This window comes from Chionomys nivalis, chromosome 24 (assembly GCF_950005125.1).
Source record: "Chionomys nivalis chromosome 24, mChiNiv1.1, whole genome shotgun sequence".
Taxonomy (NCBI): Eukaryota; Metazoa; Chordata; class Mammalia; order Rodentia; family Cricetidae; genus Chionomys; species Chionomys nivalis.
The window spans coordinates 31621581-31627580 of record NC_080109.1 but is presented as its reverse complement, the minus strand read 5'-3'; the positions used below and the strand labels follow the sequence as shown (position 1 = coordinate 31627580).

At 55.9% G+C, this 6000-nt stretch overlaps 1 protein-coding gene across 3 annotated transcripts in view; it reads left to right on the top strand.

Moving 5' to 3' along the window:
* Positions 1-572: 572 nt before the first annotated feature.
* Positions 573-6000, top strand: part of Jade1 (jade family PHD finger 1) — a 54220-nt gene continuing 48792 nt past the window's right edge. The window contains exon 1 of one of the 3 annotated variants that reach the window (XM_057756912.1): positions 573-726. The gene's annotated coding sequence lies outside the window, so the exon portion shown is untranslated. Of the gene's footprint in view, positions 727-773; positions 1077-2165; positions 2185-6000 lie in introns of those variants that run through there. The other 2 variants (XM_057756913.1, XM_057756914.1) reach the window with 2 other exon arrangements.

Genomic DNA, 6000 nt, shown 5'->3' with positions numbered 1-6000 from the left:
TGTCCGGTTCTGACTAGAATGTTCTGTAACATAAACGTAGTGACAGTTGACAGAAGATGGCTTGCTTTTAGTGTATCTACGCTAATTTGCAATGAGTTCAATACAGATTTAGGTAAAGCTGGCGTTCCCCCTTCCAGAAATGGACTGCCTGTGCCTAAAACTCGGAGCTCCTTCAAACCTGTTACTACAAAAACAACTATCTTGTTATTCAGCCTAAAAATAAAACATTTCACCCAAACTATATGCTTAAATAGCCACGCTTGTAATCGACCTGATTTAAAACTAATTTGCAAGAAATGCATTTCTGCATGTCGCCCGGAGTTGGAACTGGGACAGCAGTTTGGAGGGGGTGATTTAAAAACCCTCTCCTTGCCAGGGCTCCCGAGGTGGGTGCAGGGGGCCAGCCCCGCTGGCTGCAGTCAGGACCCCAAGAGTTAACGGGAGCGAGCCCCCGCCAGCGGCTCCCCGCCCCACCGTCCCCACCCTCTCCTTTTGGCTGGGGATTAAAGTGCTCCCCCCTGTGGCAGCAGTGACCCAGAAATGAGTCTGCGTCCCCGCGCTTCCTCCGCCGCCAGCCGCACGCCCGACCGGGAGGGCCTGGGCGCGCCGGGCCGGCCGAGCGCGCGGGCGACAGCAGGGGCCCGCCCGGCTCCCCGCGCGGCCTCGGTGGCCCGGACCCATGCGGCACGGCGCGCAGCCCGCGGAGGCCCAGCCCGTGCGCAGCAGGTACGCGGGGGCGGAGGCGCGGGGGCGCGCGGGTCGGGGTGCGCGTCTCAGGCCGCGGCCGCGGCGGCTGCAGGACGAGCCGAGAGGCTCAGCCATATTTGATGGTTTTGTTGCTTTGCTCGGGAGTTCTCGGGAGTAATGTAATGCCGAAGGTCGCTGCCTAGTGGAAATAATATAGTACGTCATTAATATGGCGCCAAAAGATTGGGCTGTGGATCTGTAGCGCGGAGGGAGGAGGCGGCCGCCCGCGCCGCGGCACTATCCCACCAGCAACTTGGGCATCGCCGGGCGGGGGCCGGCGACGAGGCCAGGATGGCCGCGGAGCCCGAGAATTGATCGGTGTCGGATCAGTAAGTTCTATTTTATTATTAATTGTTATTTTTAGTCGGAGGAGGGCGAAAGCTTAAGAGCGTTTCCTTTTACATGTGCGAAGAACATGAGGTTTTTCAGGTGATTCATCAAACGTTTTCAGCAGCAGAAACCCAGTTTAGTTTATACGTTTGAAAAAAAAAAAGCCAAAGTGCCTTTAGGGTGTATGAAAGTGGAAAGCGTAGTAGCAACTTGGTAGACAAGATGGGTATGGCAGAGCGCAGGTTCGCGTACATATATGATTTCAGAGTGTGACAGTGTGTGTGTGTGTGTATGGGGGGGGAGGAAGGTATGAGGGTATGTTTTTTCAAACATAGGTGTGAGGGGTTACAGCTGTGTGAAGTGGCCGCAGCCCTGGTTCTTGTCACCGCGTCACCGCATGTCCAAAATATTCATTGCATCAATTCAAGGGCAGTGAGAAGGGGGCGAAGGGAAAGCTTGGCAATTAGATTTTTCCAGAATGGGTTTCCAGTGATGAGACCTTTTACTTCCAGCGAGACTGCTTATAAAGTGTAAAAAGACTTCATCGGTGAAATTGGGGAGGACTTCATCGGTGAAGCAAAGTACCTTTTAATCATGAACTTAAAACGGATTGCAGATTGCAACCTTTGGCACCATCTGCAAATTGTGGGGGTGGGGTCTCTGGGTCTCCTCGCTGCCTTACGTGCACATGCACATGCGGTGTGCACCCCGGGACTGCAAGTTGCAAAATCTTCCCGGTGCACGTGTCTGGTGCCTGTGAGTGTGTTTGCGAGTTGGGTGCTGTTGTTCGGTAGCCAGTAGGCTTTCCGGGTCGGCTCGGCGTGGGTTTGCAAATGCGGGAGAGGGATGGAATGTGGAATGTTGACCGGAGAACCGAATCCTTTCGGAACGGTCCCATTTGCTGGAGAAATTCGATACCTTCCACCTCCTACCCGCCCCCCTCCCCCCCCCCGCGCCGCCCGCCTTCGGGCAGGAGGCGGGGCCGAGGACGCCGCTGCTGCTCAAAGTGGCGGAGCGCGGCGGCGGGAGGCAGGTGCACGGCACCGCCGGTGGGGGTGCCTCAACTTCCGCGGGCGTTTAAATAGCAGCCGGGCTCCCCTCCCACCGGTAATAGGTGACCTGGCGGCCGCGGGCGGCGGGGGAAGGGACCGGGGACGCCGGGGCACGAGCCTACGCGGCACGTGGGCAGGTGCTGGTTGGCCCCGGGGCCAACTTTTGCAGCCCGCCCTCCTGTACGGGCGAGTGGCGGCGGGCGTAGAGACGGGGCCGGGCGGCGGCCCCAAGGCGGCTCCCTGCCGCGGCCCGAGCGTCGCCTAACGGTCCCAGGCGCTCCGGGTCCGCGCGGGGGGGGGGGCGCCCGGCCCCGTCCCCACGCCGGAGCCCCGCACAAAGCCCGCGGCGCAGGGTGGCCGCCGCCCGACGCCGTCCCTGTTCCCGCGCCGCGGCCGCAGGCGTTTGTTTGTTGCTTGCGCGCCACCCTGCGCGCCGGATGGCTTCCTGTGACAGAGGTGATCCACAGTTTCCAGAACTGTCTGGGGGCGGGAGCGCCAGCCGAGCCCGCCGCGTTGCTCCGCCGCCGCTCTGCTGCTCCCCGGGCCCGCGGGGAGGCCGGAGAGGGACGGCGTAGCCGTTTGCAGCGGCGCAAGTGGCGTGTGGACGCGAGGGAGCGTTTGATTTGCAACTGGGGCCGAGCGGATTGGTGCAGCTGGCGGCGGCGGGCGGGAGCGGCGGCGGGGGGTGGCCACTTTCAAACGCCGAGGGTGGCGGCGCGGGCGCCGGGCCGGCTGCGCTGCGGGGAGGCGGTGTCATCCCCGCACCGGGGCCGGAGTTACTTTCCCCTCCTCCCGCGCTGTTGTTCCTGTCACCTCGGGAGGAGCGGGAGCGCGAGGGGGCGGCGCCGCGCGGTGCCGGGCCCTGCTCCGGGCGAGCGGGAGGGCGGCCGGGATGCCCGCGGTCCATCGCCTCACCCCGGGTCTCCAGCCGGCTTTCCCACCATACCTAGGCCTTCCCCAGCCCTGGTGCGGCGCCTACACCCCTTTTTCCCGAGGCCCCCTTTTCTCCCTTCCCCCATACCCCCCACTTTTCCAACCCGCAGAGCTTCCCTCTGCGGGCCTCCCCACTTCCGACCCCTCAGTACAGGGTTCGGGGCCTCGCGTTCCAATCTCATTCCATGGCCTGGGGTCCCCCCAGTATTCGAGACCCTTAGTCTGATCGACCGCCACGGTTGCCCGCGGCTTCCCGGGCTCCGCATACCCGCTCCCCGCTCGGGCTTCACACCCGGGCTCCCCCTTCTGGGCGCGCGGGGGCGGCCGCACTCCCGGCGCTGGTGAATTGCTGTGAGCAAACACAACAAAAAAGCGGGTGATTTAAATGTGCTCTCGAAACCAGTCAGAGCTCATCATCTCTGGGAGACCCGTTTAAAAGCAGCTTTAGGTAACTTTCTAAAAACGTGGTGGCGAAAGTCTTGCGCCCTTCTGTTGACCAGGGCCTGGAGGGGATTTAAAATTTCTTTCTGTGAAATGTTAGTTTTGACTGGGCCATGGAGCTCCGCTTTTAGGAAAGTGGAAGGGGTCCCCATTCCCGGGAAAGTTTGTGGGGTTCGTTCCCTAAGGGCTCCCCGAGGTTGCAGTGTTTTTCGGTTTTAGACTCCGTGCGGTGGAGGGCACCTCTCTCGCTGCTTGTTGCTTAAGGCTAGTGCTTTTCAAAGCTAATGAACTAGTTTCAAGACACAGGGAATAATTTTCCCGAAAGCCTATGTAAGCAGTGATTCATTGGTGGTTAGACCACACTAGTTAGGATGGGATGGTATTTACCTGGAGAGGGGAAGGAAGGGTTCACTGAACTTAAGACACTCACTTCACGCTCAGGATCGCCCATAGTCACCACATCTTCTGTGGAGGCGATTTAACTCTGCAACTCACAATTTTCAGTGTTTTTCCCCGAAAGGTTTTAGCCCCGTTCGCTATAACCTTTTTACACATTTAAAAGTCCTGATTACCTTATATTGTAGAACTGGTTGACCGAGGGTGCTGTCACAGAAGAAAAATGTGGATGAAAGAAGGATGTACTGCGTCTGGTTAGAGGCACCTAGGGTTTATTATACTCACTTTAGAGTCAGACCTATCCTAAATGTCTTAAGTGGCCTCTTCAGAATGTGAGTTTTAGCTTGGTCGCCTGCATGTGAATGTAGCTCTGCCCTCCGAGATTCTGCCCCCGGAGTGTGGCGTTGTTATCAAGTACTGAAGTTAAAAAGACCATTTTTAGAATGTTTGGTGGTATGCCCTTTTGTGAAGTTTGCATATTTTTGTAAATATGTTTGACTTGGAGTTTCGTCTTCAAGAACAGATACAGCTTCCAGCTAATGTACCAGTTTCCCCATGGAGTGGTCGTTCCCAGAGTGTGAGTAGAACTTGAATTTCCTTCTGCTTTAGAGCCCTGAGCTGCTTCCTAGCACAGGGACTTTAGCTGGGGTGGGGACTCTAGCTAAGCTGGGCTGCTTCCATAGACTGTATGAACTCCCAGGTTCAGTCCCAGCACAGCCACAGGAGGGAAGGAAGCCGCCTTTCTTCTTCCTCACTGGAAGCTTTGTAGCCTACAAAAACTTTATTCTATTACCAGGGTTGCAAGAGTAAGTGGACCGGGAAAGTCATCCCAAGTGGCAGTGGACAAGGGAGGGAGTTTAAGGGATTGCCAATTTGAAGCAAAGCTTGTCCAGCCCAAATGATGCTACGCGCTAAACAAGGAGATGCTTCACGTGCCTCACAGGTGGTAGAGAGAGAGCCTTCGGGTCAATAAGTTACTGGGCGGTGGTGTTAATACTGAGGAACAGGACACATGGCTGTCACCCAAGAGTCACCACCAGGGTGTGTGAGTGTGAGTGTGTGAGCCAGTGCAAGGTCTCCATGCGTGCCTCCAAAAGCGCTTTCCCTATCTGCTAGCTTGGTAAACTGCTTCAGCGGTTATCAAGGCATATTTCCCCTTTGATTTTGCCGTATCGTAAGTCCAGCTCTTTTGAATCCACTGGGCCTTGAAGGACCATTCATTGCGTCTGTCTGGACCTAACATTTTGACAAAATGCCTGATACTGAGCAAGGCGAACCTTTGGCCGTGAAGTTCAATGAGTTAAAATTGTCAATTCAGACGTCTTGTAATTTGGGAATTTTAGATTTGGAAATCATGTGTTTGAAAAGTACTTGAAAGAAGTGTGGTCGTGTGGTGTATATATGTTCAGATGGTCCAGAAAAAGGATTGTCGTAAGTTTCAGCTGTGAGGCGGCTGGAGTAGCCAGTGTGAAAATCTTGCGTGGGCCTTGCGGCCTTATCAGGAGTTGTTGGGAGTGAGGAGGAAGATGACTGACCGCTGTCTAAGCTCTCCTTCCAGCCTCCCCCGCACGCGTGCACGCTTCCTTGTGGTTTAGTATTAAGGGAACCTGCTACGTCATTACAGCCAGTGGTCTGTCAGACATGGCACTATCAGTCAGTTTCCCCACAGGTTTTATAGATTGGATCGCCTATGAAGGTTGTTGGGAAGTGGCAGGCAGCATTTGAATGAGAGGTTTGGCTTGATGGAACACTGACCATCTTAAAGACCTTCCCTCTTTTGGGGTGAACCTTCGGAAATGGGCAGTAGGTGCAGTATTCTTCCTTAATCCCCCCCCCCCCCCCCACGGCACTGGAGTCTGCTTGGTGGCCCTTCACTTTTTCATAAAATATGTTGGCCTCATAACGACATGCATTAGCGAAGTAGTTTAAGTGTAATTCTTTGTTTCTCTGGAAGTTTTATGTATAATTCTCTCCATTCTGGTCATGCACCCAGAAGTTTAGGGCTGGGAGAGCAACTCAATGGGACAGTGCTTCTCTTGGCATGGCGTGACTCCAGGCTCTGGAAAGAAGTCTGAGGTTTGGATGACTGCTGTGTTTGACA